Raw genomic sequence first — 13,599 nt, forward strand, 5'->3', positions numbered from 1 at the left:
GTCGGCGTTAGGGGGTGGTAAACGGGGCGGTCGCCATAGGCCCCGCGCCTGAAGGGCCCAGCGCTTCAGCACTGTCATTGTTATCTGAATTAGTTTGTAAACTTAAACAAATTGTTGCTGAATTCAATTTGGAATAACTAAATGGTCGAATGCCGACGTTATAACTGAGGCCACGGTTAATGTTAGTGAGTTATCACCCACTTGAACTGGGAAAGGCAGTAATTCGATACAAAAACAGTGTCACACCTTCCCTTTGTGTAGGGTACGGTCGCCTGGCATTTGACTGGAGATGGCGGTCGAGAATCAGCCCACAACTTGACATAGGATGTCGTATATGTAGGCCTACTTGTCTTGGTATAACCAAATTAACATTCAGTTGCGCGCAGAGGGGTTGGAGGAGGGCGACGAGGGGGGGGGGCTTAGCATCTATATCAGCGGGCATTAAACAGATTGATTTATTATTATTTTTCTGAAGAAATTTAAAACTGTTGTTATGTTGTGTCATCTTAAGGATTCATCCGTTCCAAGACAGAATGATTAATTTACCGAATTCATCCAAATTGTTTTATTCAATCGTCTTCCAGTGGTGCTCACGCGATATAGTCAGCGAATTATTATCGTCGCACAACTTTGATTGACCAAGCGGCATCGTTGAGGCAATGGAGGGTTGTGATTTAGTAGTCATTGATATTCCGCCAAAAAACGCGGTCTTTCTATTTATATCTGATACTTTAATGAACTTAAGGGCATTTGTAGAGTGAGTAAGCACATTTTTAGCGCAATTTCCATTCTGGAGAATTGCGTTTATTAACCCGTCATTTCTGGATGTATGAATGGATGTGTGTCCGCAGCTTTAAGTCGTATCTCCTCCTCAACGAAGCAATATTGAGGACTAGTTCCAAAGCAATTATGTTAAGCAAGTTACGAGGACGAACATAGGCCAAAAAAATTCCGGGTTTCTTTCATGGATTTCCCGGAAAAGCCAAAAAACCTCGAAAAAAAGCAGTTTTTGGCCCATATCTCGGCAACCAGACCACTTAGCGACTTGAAACATGTACCAGTCGATTTCTGCCACAATTTAGAACAATATTGCCGAAGAAAGTTTTCAAAAATATCCTTTCGTTCGGTCACAAATTTTTTTTTTAATTAATTAAAATTTGGACCGAATTAGTAGGCATTTTTATCCAATCACACCACACGCGTCATCACGTTCAATAGCTGCGCCATCACGTTCAATGGCTGCGCCATCACGTTCGGTAGCTAGGCGCGCAATGGTTTTTAGTCATGTAACTCTATTTTAAATAAAACATGTAAAATACTGAAAAAAAATTTAATAAAAAACGTTTTAATAACTAACCAATGGTTTTCCTAACCCTGCTCTTGATTTACGCTACGACAGAGCTATTTTTAGATAGCATAAGGAAATTGCGCTTAAATTGTCACAAGACTTTTTAATTAACTTGTTTTATTACAGGGAAATCCTTTACAATAGTTAAGACAATAATGATTTTGGTTTTAAATATTGTATGGAGTCTAAACAAATTTTGAAGTCTATACTGTTTTGATACATCAGGCCGAGTTCGCTGTATTGTAAACTTGTCCTGATTTCTCATACGTCAAAAGTTATTCCGTTCACGGCAGCACAAGCATGCCGTCACAAAACTCATAAATAAGGTGTAGCTATAAGTCACTTTCTAATTATAGACACGAACCTTCTCTTGTGTGACCGTGATCATGATCGGTAATGTAATACCCAGTAATACGTGGACGCCCTATAAACACAACCTTGTTTTGAATGACTCCAGTCAGAGATCCATAGATTTCAATGCACAGTTATCCTTTACCCAATTACCCCCCCCCCCACACACACACACTAACTGCCACCCACCCCAAAGCCCTACCCCACTGAGCGTCCGACATTAAATTTGAGAATTATTTCTTTTGGATATCCATAAACCTAGAGTTTATTTTCACGATTTGTAACCAGTGTTTAATCACGATTCGAGCTAAGTCCAAAAGCTATCAGTGTTTTTCTATTTCTTTTCATTTTTAATTACTTTAGCTTTGTTGATCTTGTAATGTGGCTAAAATTCGGTGCTTACTAACACACTCTCTTTTTTTAGATACACATAAAACGCATGACTTTTATATTAACTATTAGTCTTAACAAACAATTTAAACAACTTTATTTTCCTAATTATTTGGCACGTGATTGAATTTTCTTAAGTGATTTGGTATGAATTACATAACTGTCAAAAGTGATTTAATATCTTAGCAAGGAAAAAAAACTAAGACCATTGGGTTAAAACATGGGAGAGATAAACATCTGTTATTAAAGAGGAAAGTTTGGCATTAGCTTATTAACTCCAAAACATTTATTTGTTATTGTGTGTGCTTGCACATTATATAGGCCCAGTGGCGTAGCGAGGTCGGGTATCACCCGGTGCGGTACTTAATGGTGTCACCCCCCCCCCCCATGAGCGACTCTTCCCGGGGACAAACTTTCAAACTTTCGATTTGCACCCCCCCCCCCCTCGAACTTTCGATTTGCACCCCCCCCCCTCAAACTTTCGATTTGCACCCCCTCAAGTTTTTCTCTATATATTTTACTATTTTTTGCCTTGGTGTCACCCCCCTAAATGGTGTCACCCGGTGCGGTCCACACCCCCGCCCCCCCCCCCTCGCTACGCCTCTGTATAGGCCTATATATATATATATATATATATATATATATATATATATATATATGTGAGCGGCTGGAGTGTATTTTTATTATTTGTAACTTAGAAGGCGAATGTATCGTTTCGTTTCATGTCGTAAATTGTTCGTCGTTTTAGTTGTGTAGTCCCGTATTATGGCGCCGCTGTCTCACTGTTTATGTCCCTGGTTATAGCTAGTTTATATATATTTCGTTTATATTGTTGTCATTGTTTATATTAAGTGTCTTTTTATAATATTCTGTTGCATGTTTCGTCGTGTTTGGTTTGTTATCCGTGAATAAGGGACTATTTGTTTACGTGTAGTGTGTGAGGTGTGTGGAAGTCGGTTTCCGGCTTGTTCAACTCGGTCTTTTGTGTGGAAAGCAGCGGTGAAGAGAGCAGGCAGTCTCTCTGGTCATCCAGTGAAAAGAATAGCAAATTCGCACCATCCAGCCGTATTAATTTTGTGTTTGTGTTCGTCGTAGTCCTGGACGAAGTCCGAAATTGGGTGTTTTGTTTGATGTAAAAAGTTTGTTTCGTGTGGTTCTGTTTTGTGTCAGTTTTATCTATTCTTTTTTTATAACTTTTGGTTCCATGCAATAAATTTTATTAAATTGTTAAAAGTTTTGTTTTATTTTAGAAGCTTATTATTTAGACTAAGGTTAGGGTTTAACCACTGTGGGTTCTACCACGGTTGCACTGACCGGACAGATTAGTTAAGCCTAGAAGGGTAGATTGTAGGTATCCCCCCCTAGCAGGGCTTACAAATTGGTAGCACGAGTGGGGTCAGTGCTTTATTCTGGTTAAATTTTTGTTTTTTTGTACTAGGGCTAGTGTAGCTTAGTTAAATTTTTTGTTTTTGATAGGCCCTTTTTGGAACCATATGTGTTTAGTTTTTGTTTAGTGTAGGAACCGTTTGTTGTTTAAAACACCCAATTCGGACGAGATGGCGGAGGTGGCACCAGCCATCATCATCGTTCCACCCAGGGAGATCCTCATCCGGAAGTTTCATGGGGACAGCCACGGCTATGATGTGGAACGATTCATTGACGAGGTCCAGTCTCTCTGGAGGGCCAGAAGAGACGTCTCAGTAGAAGAGAGGAAGGACCTTCTCTGGCAGTACCTGGGGGAAGCTGTGAGAGAAGAACTGAGCTGCAGGGGAGATGACCTGCAACGTGACCCAGAGGCCTCCATCAGGCTCCTCCGAGAAGTCTATGGGGAGAAGAGGAGCGTCTCCCAGCTGATCCTCCGCCCCCACGAAAGGACTCTGGTGCCTGCCAAGAGTGTACCAACCATTCAGGCGACGAAAGGAGACCCCAGAATGAAGGACGACAAGGTGGTACAGCCATTAGACCAACCTTTTCACCCAGATCCGTCAGTGGTATCAGGCCCAACATCCTGCCTACGCGCCAGCATAACCAGTATAAAGGTGGACCAATCTGAGGAACTAGAGGCAATGGGTCCACCTAACCCATCCTTAATTAAGGCACCGGGTGGTGGTGCTGGGGAATGCCCCCAGACAGAGTCAAGCAAGAAGGACAAGCAGGTCAAAAAGGCACATGTAGCTGAACTGGCCATAGGCGATCTGGTCCTTCTGAGACAACCCCCACTAGGCAGACGCAAAATGGCAGACCTGGACGACCCGACAGTTTATGTCGTGGTCGAATTACCTCCAATCACCGGCGGGTGTTACGCCATTAAAAAGAAAGATGGCCCTTCTGGCACCCGCCGGGTGGCCAGCACCCAGATCAGGAGATATGTGCCTCCCCGGGCTCAACCACCCTCCCCAAGGCCGGTCAAAGTGATACCGCCGGCTACTCCAGGCTACAGCCACATAATTTATAAGGTCCAATTGCCGGGGACCAGAGCAGCCGGTAACCCCACAGTACCTGACATACCTCTGCGTAGGTCGGTCAGGGAGCGCAGAGTCCCTAGTAGGCTAGACTTGTGATTGTGCCCTGTGGGCTGATTTTTTTGACAATGTTTTTTTGTAAAATTTATGATCGTGCCCTGTGGGCTGATTTTTTTGCAAGTTCTTTTGCAAAGTTTTGTTTTTTGTAACATGTATGATTATGCCCTGTGGGCTGATTTTCTGGCAAAGATTGTTTTTTTGTAAAATTTATGATTGTGCCCGGTGGGCTGATTTTTTTGCAAGTTCTTCCTGCAAAGTTTTTTTGTAACATTTATGATTATGCCCTGTGGGCTGTTTTTTTCAAGTTTGTTAGCTTGCGGTGACCGCAAGCTTTAAGGGGCGTGTATGTGAGCGGCTGGAGTGTATTTTTATTATTTGTAACTTAGAAGGCGAATGTATCGTTTCGTTTCATGTCGTAAATTGTTCGTCGTTTTAGTTGTGTAGTCCCGTATTATGGCGCCGCTGTCTCACTGTTTATGTCCCTGGTTATAGCTAGTTTATATATATTTCGTTTATATTGTTGTCATTGTTTATATTAAGTGTCTTTTTATAATATTCTGTTGCATGTTTCGTCGTGTTTGGTTTGTTATCCGTGAATAAGGGACTATTTGTTTACGTGTAGTGTGTGAGGTGTGTGGAAGTCGGTTTCCGGCTTGTTCAACTCGGTCTTTTGTGTGGAAAGCAGCGGTGAAGAGAGCAGGCAGTCTCTCTGGTCATCCAGTGAAAAGAATAGCAAATTCGCACCATCCAGCCGTATTAATTTTGTGTTTGTGTTCGTCGTAGTCCTGGACGAAGTCCGAAATTGGGTGTTTTGTTTGATGTAAAAAGTTTGTTTCGTTTGGTTCTGTTTTGTGTCAGTTTTATCTATTCTTTTTTTATAACTTTTGGTTCCATGCAATAAATTTTATTAAATTGTTAAAAGTTTTGTTTTATTTTAGAAGCTTATTATTTAGACTAAGGTTAGGGTTTAACCACTGTGGGTTCTACCACGGTTGCACTGACCGGACAGATTAGTTAAGCCTAGAAGGGTAGATTGTAGGTATCCCCCCCTAGCAGGGCTTACATATATATATATATATATATATATATATATATATATATATATATATATATATATATATATTACGGTCAAAGCCCGAAGTGGGCCAAAGCGCGCATTGGCCAATATAGCGTCTCATTGATCGGCCAAAGTCCGAAACTACTTCATTTCGGCATTTGGCCAGCTAATCCGCGGACTGGCCGGCCAAAGGCCAAAATCAAGAGCTATTTCAGACTTTGGCCGGTGGACCGGCCAGTCCGAATAAGAAGATCATCTGGCTAGGGTCGACCGGTCGAAGTCCGAATTAGAAGATCATGAGCAGATTTATTTTATACCGTAAGGATCATAAAAATTAAGTCTTAGTTGATTATTATTTAGAATTACATTGTTATTTTTACACTTGCAGCGATTTGTTGTGCACTAGGTTGTGCAATTGCAGTAAATGTAGCCTTGGCCGCCGGTCAGTGATTGTGAAGATGCGATGGTTCGTAGTGATTTACCTCAGTGCCAACGGGCGACAATGAGAGCAATTTTTCGTGAAGAATTGAAAACTCACTTCTAGCATACAGTTGTTCAAATACACCATGTTCCGTTCCTAGCTTGTAGAAAGCGCCCTCGACGCTCATGACAATTGCAATGACGCTTCGAGGATCACCGCGACCTCTGTCAACATCTGATATACGGATGCGACCAGTATCTCCCACTTCAGCTTGTTTAAATTTTGTTAGCATCTTGGCACCTTGAGTTTGCAAGGTAGTATAAGATGCTGACCTCTTGTCCATGGATTCTTGTTTATTGTGAAATATTCTGAAAGTAATGTTCCCTGCGTACCCTTAGTCTGCTTCATTGGCTATTCCGCATATTGCATGGGCATCGTTGCCACAGGATCCACAAAAATGGGCTCCACTACAATATTTTTCACAAACTACACAGAATCTGTTGGCCTTATTATTGTGACGCAGCTGGTCTGGACGTTGCGCCACGAAAGCATATGTGTTAGCTGAGGATGTCGTTGCATTTATGGCAACCTCCATTTCTTGTTCAATGTTCACAAGATCTTCCTCAGTAGCTAAATTATCGGTAAACGGAAAAAAAGTCACAGGAAAAAAAACCACAGAAAAAAAGTCACAGTTTTTGCTAGGAAAAAAAGTCACAGAAAAAAAGTCACAGTGGAAAAATTTTATCGGAAAAAAGTCACAAAAATAAAGTCACAGAAAAAAAGTCACAAAAATATTTTTAGACATATTTTTATTTATTTGTTTAGAATTGTAAAAGTTTGTATGTTTATTGTTGTGGGTTGTATTTTTTTATAGCATAAATTATTTATAGACGTTAAAAGCATTATGGTTTATAACAATTGTAAGTAAAAATACTCTAATATAATTTACACAACAATCTCAACATTTGTTACGTATTTAGTTAAAAACGCGGTAGAAAATTTAAATTTAATTATAAAAGAAATTTAGGCAAATTTTGCTGTAGGCTATTCTCTGGTCGGCCCCTCCTCAGTAGGCATTGTCCGAACATATTTTGTGTTGTTGACGTCATTTGTCAGTGACAGCCTTTCAACCTTGTCGGCTTTCTGTTTTGATCCTAAGTTTTGTTATGTAATGAGCGTGATAAATGTGAGCTGTAAAGGTTGTTGAACTAAACATAACTATTGTTGCCATGAGTTGAGGACAGCAAGTCAGATGAACTTACCATTTCACGGTAATTTAATGTTGGTATTTTTAAAAAAAACAGGATTAAAACCGTGGACTTTGGAGCATTCTATTAAACGCTACTAATCTTAAGTTTAACATAATTAATTTTTTCCTGTGACTTTTTTCCTGTGACTTTTTTCCTACAATCAAATTATCGAGAGCCTCTCTTGGTAGATTTGAAGTGCTAAGTCCCACTTTTGCTTAGCACCCAAACAAGGTTTCGTATGGCGATTGTTGGATTCCTTGATGAAAATTACGGTTTTTCATAAATTGAATGAATTTAAGACTTTCAGCCCAATAAGCTGATTCATTTGTCTGCATCCTTGTCATCATCATGTTTTGAACATCTTAGTTGGCACGTTCTACTGAACATTGGCTTTGGCTATGCATTAGTTTTCTGTGAACTAGTTTAAGTTCAGGACACATGTTCTTTAGTTCAGAAATAAATTGATTCACAAATTCTTTTCCATTAGGATTTGGATTATTTATTTTGGCAGTCATCTGGTATGTCTGTCTTTGATCTGGCGGTCCTTTTGGTCCATGTTGCATTGCATATAGAATGCTATACAAACAAGAGCCAAACAATACGTTACACACAATGAAACCGCACCCAGACTAATGAAAACTAGGGTTGCCAGATACCTTTTCCGAAAATACTGGACACCTTTCCATCCTTCCCTTCTCAGGTATGCCGCAAAGCAGAAGAAGGGGGGTAACAGAGTATTATTCATATACTTGTCCAGTATTTATATTTATTTTATCCTGGACAGTCTGCTCAAATACTGGACTGTCCAGTTCAAAACTGGACACCTGGCAACCCTAATGAAAACGCGATCACAACTTAGTCTAGTTATGACATTGGCCAGTACGTCCCGGCCAGTGCGCGCATTGGCTGGCCAATGTACAAAATACGCTCTCAGTGCAAAGCTCCTCGGGTTTGGCCAATAGAGCCGGTAAACGGAAATTACTCAAAATTTGATACACGGCAGAGAATTAGATCTTTTACTCACATATGTGAGCGGGTGAATGGATTATTTATTGTTGTATCAATTTATTTGGTGCGGATCTGTGAGTGCATGGTGGTCCAATGGGGAACGACCACGGGGTCCCCCTTCCGCCCGAAGCGGTTAGTATAAATTGACCGCTCGGAGGATTTTCTTTCTTTTGACCCGAGGCAAGATCTAGACAGGGTCGGTTTCTGTGTGGGCGCGTGGCGCACCTCACGCGTGGAGTTAGGTTGCTTGGGCAACTTGGCTGGATGTTTTGTTATATATGAATTGTTTTGTTTGGTGTGAAAAGTTTGTTGTGTACGTATTGTTTTGTACGTAACGTATTGTACGTAGTGGTTTTACGTAGTGTTTTGTTTGGTGTGTGACTTTTGGATGTCGAGAATGGATGAAGGGAGGTTTCTGTGTGTCAGGGCCTGGACCATCCTACACATCATAAGTCGGTGCAACACCAGCAAATGGTCGAACGTAATGATTTGTTATATATGAATTGTTTTGTTTGGTTTTGTTTTGTCTGTTGTGTGAGTAATTTTTATCTATTCTTTTTTTGTGATTTTCCATTGGTTCCATATTTATAAATAAATTTTATTAATTGTTAAAGTTTTTTTTGTTTTTATTATTTAGACTAAGGTTAGGTTATTAACCAGCCTGGGTTTAGCCGGGCTTGCACTGACCGGACAGTAGTTAGTTAGATAAGCCTAGAAGGGTAGATTTTAGTTACCCCCCCCCCCTAGCAGGGCTTACACATGTAAAATTTCATGTATCTATCTGAAACAGTTCTCAAGTTAAAGGCTTTTGAAAAATTAAAAGTAGAATAAGTGCCACTTCCGGTTACCAGAAATTGCTTAAAAATTGTTACAGAACTACAAATTTGATATAATGCATATATATGAAATTTCATCAACCTAGCTGTAACAGTACTGAAGTTATCGTGTTCACAGACACACATGCACACACATTCACACGGACAGGATTGCAAAATGAAAATTATGTTTTTCCGACTCAGAGATGTGTAAAACGTCAAGATTTGCAAAAATCTCTCTCTTTTTTTTTTTTTTTTTGCACGATTACAATACTTTATTACAAGCTTTTATTACAAGCTTTTATTTAACTCACTTCCTCTGTCGACATTCTGTCGACAGTCTGTCTGTCGTCAGTCTAGATGGAAACGCAGGAGTGAAAATTCGGACAGTTCTACTTGACCGATACGATTCACAGTTGGCACGTGGGTCAAGACATGAAGACAATGCAATCTGAATCTAAATTTGACTTAATTGGATGCCTAATTAATTTTTTATGAATTAATTAAAATTTGGACCGAATTAGTAGGCATGTCTATCCAACCACACCACATACGTCATCACGTTCAATCGCTGCGCAATCACCTTCAGTAGGCGCGCCATCACTTTCAATAGACGCGCAATGGTTTTTAGTCATGTAACACTATTGTAAATAAAACATGTAAAGTATTGAAAAAAAAATTCATAAAAAACGTTTTAATAACAAGCTTTTATGTAATGATGCACTAAAAAGTAGAAAATAAATTATACACTACTATTTAAATTACTATAAAGAAAAGCGTGGGTCTCTTCTCAAATATTAGTAAAGGTATCCAATAGGTACTAAAGTACTAAAGTGACCCACGCTTTTCTTTATAGTAATTTAAATAGTAGTGTATAATTTATTTTCTACTTTTTAGTGCATCATTACATAAAAGCTTGTTATTAAAACGTTTTTTATGAATTTTTTTAACTCACATCCTCTGTCGTCAGTCGACAGTCTGTCGTCAGTCTAGATAGAAACGCAGGAGTGAAAATTCGGACAGTTCTGCTTGACCGATACGATTCACAGTTGGCACGTGGGTCAAGACATGAAGACAATGCAATCTGAAACTAAATTTGACTTAATTGGATGCCTAATTAATTTTTTATGAATTAATTAAAGTTTCGACCGAATTACTAGGCATGTCTATCCAGCCACACCACACGCGTCATCACGTGCAATAGCTGCGCCATCGGGTTCAATAGCTGCGCCATCACGTTCAATAGACGCGCAATGGTTTTTAGTCATGTAACACTATCTATCTATATCTATAATTCTCTTCTGGGAGCCGTTAGAAAACAAGCTGCAAGCGCCTCCTTGCAGTCCCCTCTCTTTCTCTCTATCACTATCACTACCACCCCCACCCCACCCCCAAATTATCTGGTGAGCGGTGTTCACTCTAAATGTTTACAAAGCTAAATGTTTACAAATTGTAGAGCCGTAGAGCCGGGTTTCTATTAGGGGCAGATAATTTAGTTCGATTTTAAACTTACAGTAGGTAACTAAGAAATAACTAAGAGGAGGCTGCTTTCACGGGGGGGGGGGATGTAGGGTCGGGGTTAGAGGAAAGGGGGGGGGTTACTGTTTTAAAGCAAATATTTTCAGTGGCAGCATTGGTACTGTCGAATTCACAAATTATGAATTACTGAAAAGTAGTAAATAAAACAACTAAATAGCGGGTCGGCTCGTTGTAAATAAAGCATGTAAAGTACTGAAAAAAAATTCATTAAAAAACGTTTTAATAACAAGCTTTTATGTACTAATGCACTAAAAAGTAGAAAATAAATTATAGACTACTATTTAAATAACTAGAAAGAAAAGCGTGGGTGTCTTCCTTAACATTAGTAAAGGTATCCAATAGGTATTAAAGTACTAAAGTAACCCACGCTTTTCTTTCTAGTTATTTAAATAGTAGTCTATAATTTATTTTCTACTTTTTAGTGCATTAGTACATAAAAGCTTTGTTATTAAAACGTTTTTTTATTAATTTTTTAGATCTAGATTCTACTTCGTATACGAGAAAGTAATTCTAAAACAAGTTAATTTAAAAAGTCTAGTGACATTTATGCGCAATTTCCTTATGTTATCTAAAAATAGCTCTGACGTATAATGCTGGGGTGCATTCAAGCTAGAAGAACGATCGGTTTGTAGGTGTTTATGTAATTTTAAAATTTGTAGCCGAACGAGAGGATATTTTTGAAAACTTTCTTCTGCAATATTGTTCTAAATTATGGCAGGAATCGATTGGTACATGTTTCAAGTCGCTAAGTGGTCTGGTTGCCGAGATATGGGACAAAAACTGGAGGAGATACGACTTAAAGCCCGGACACACATTCATCCATACATTCATTCATTCATCCATCCATTCCCAGAAATGACGAGTTAATAAACGCAATTCTCCAGAATGGAAATTGCGCTAAAAATACATATTTATATGAACGGGAAAACGGAAGCAGACTACGGGGCACAGCATACAATCTATCATATTAGGTTCTGGTTTTTAGCGCAATTTCCATTCTGGAGAATTGCGTTTATTAACTCGTTATTTCTGGGAATGGATGGATGAATGTATGTGTAAGCCCTGCTAGGGGGGGATACCTAAAATCTACCCTTCTAGGCTTAACTAACTAATCTGTCCGGTCAGTGCAACCGTGGTAGAACCCACAGTGGTTAAACCCTAACCTTAGTCTAAATAATAAGCTACTAAAATAAAACAAAAACTTTTACAGTTAATAAAATTTATTTACCAAGAATGACTAGTATAAAATTTATTCAACAAAATATGGAACCAAAAGTTATAAAAAAAGAATAGATAAAAAAACTGACACAAAACAGAACCAACGAAACAAACTTTTTACATCAAACAAAACATTACGTTTGACCATTTGCTGGTGTTGCGCCGACTTATGATGTCTAGGATGGTCCAGGCCCTGACACACAGAAACCTCCCTTCATCCATTCTCGACATCCAAAAGTCCACACCAAACAAAACACTACGTAAAACCACTACGTACAATACATTACGTAGAACACAATACGTACACAACAAACTTTTTACACCAAACAAAACAATTCATATATAACAAAACAATTCATATATAACAAAACACCCAGCCAAGTTGCACAAGCAACCTCACTCCACGCGTGCGGTGCGCCACGCAGAAACCTGACCCGACCTACATCTCGCCGCGGGTCAAAAAAAAGGAAGAAAATCACTCCGAGCGGTCAATTTATACTGACCGCTTCGAGCGGAAGGGGGACCCCGTGCTGTTCCCCATTGGACCACCATGCACTCCCAGATTCGCAACAAATAAAATAATACAAAAAAATCCATTCACCCGCTCACATTCACCCCTTTTAAAAATCTTACAGTCCCTGTAAGACAAAAAAATACATATAACAATCTTAAAATAAAACATGCACCCATCTCTTACACCAAGCCTATCAGCTTGAATGCAAGAAAAAAACAATTTCCATTAACATTAATCTTGCGTCTGTGCTCCCTAAAAAAACTCAAGGCACCAAGATAGTGTTCGCTTCACTGAGGGCTGATCCGCGCTACTAGTCCTGTCGGTCGTTCATCCAGAAGGACAAGGGGGGAGGGTCAGCCTAGACCCGCCCGCTACTAATGGCACACGTTGCCTGTCCATCCCGTCCACCTGGGTCCACTACACAACACACCGTGTACTGGTTCTGGCCTCATCGTAAGACCACCGGTAAAACGTCCGCTTAGTTGGTCCGGAGATGACGCAACCGCCTTGAACCACTGGCTCTCCGACTGTTACCCGCCCCAACGATCGTGCCTCCGCTTCGACACACCTGTGGGGCGGGTGTCCAGTAGCCCTCTTTGTGGGTCAAGGAATTGACGTCATAGGCCTCTCGTTGGTGGGGAGCGTCCGCTTGGTTGGGCCAGGTGGTGACGCAACCGCCTTGCCCCACTGGCTCTCCGACTGTTACCCGCCCCCAACGATCGTGCCTCCGCTTCGACACACCTGTGGGGCGGGTGTCCAGTAGCCCTCTTTGTGGGTCAAGGAATTGACGTCATAGGCCTCTCGTTGTTCACCGGTCTGCCGTACACACCAGATCCGCGCCACGCCCGTGTGTGTTGTCCAGTCTAGACCACACGAGGCCGCCATCTTCATCACACGCCAGGTCCAGTGCCACACACCGTGCCTTGTCCAGCCACGCACACTGAAGGCTCGTCGAGGCACGTCTCTCCGCCAACCTGACTGGGTGTTTAAACAACAAACAATCCCTACACTACACACAAACTAAACACATATGGTTCCAAAAAGGGCCTATCAAGAACAAAATTTTTTATCTAAGCTACACCAGCCCTAACAGAAAAACAAAAATTTAACTAGACTAAAGCACTGACCCCACTCGTGCTACCAATTTGTAAGCCCTGCTAGGGGGG

This window comes from Physella acuta, unplaced genomic scaffold (assembly GCF_028476545.2).
Source record: "Physella acuta isolate Inbredline_101_S28 unplaced genomic scaffold, ASM2847654v3 ptg000372l, whole genome shotgun sequence".
In the NCBI taxonomy this organism is placed as follows: domain Eukaryota; kingdom Metazoa; phylum Mollusca; class Gastropoda; family Physidae; genus Physella; species Physella acuta.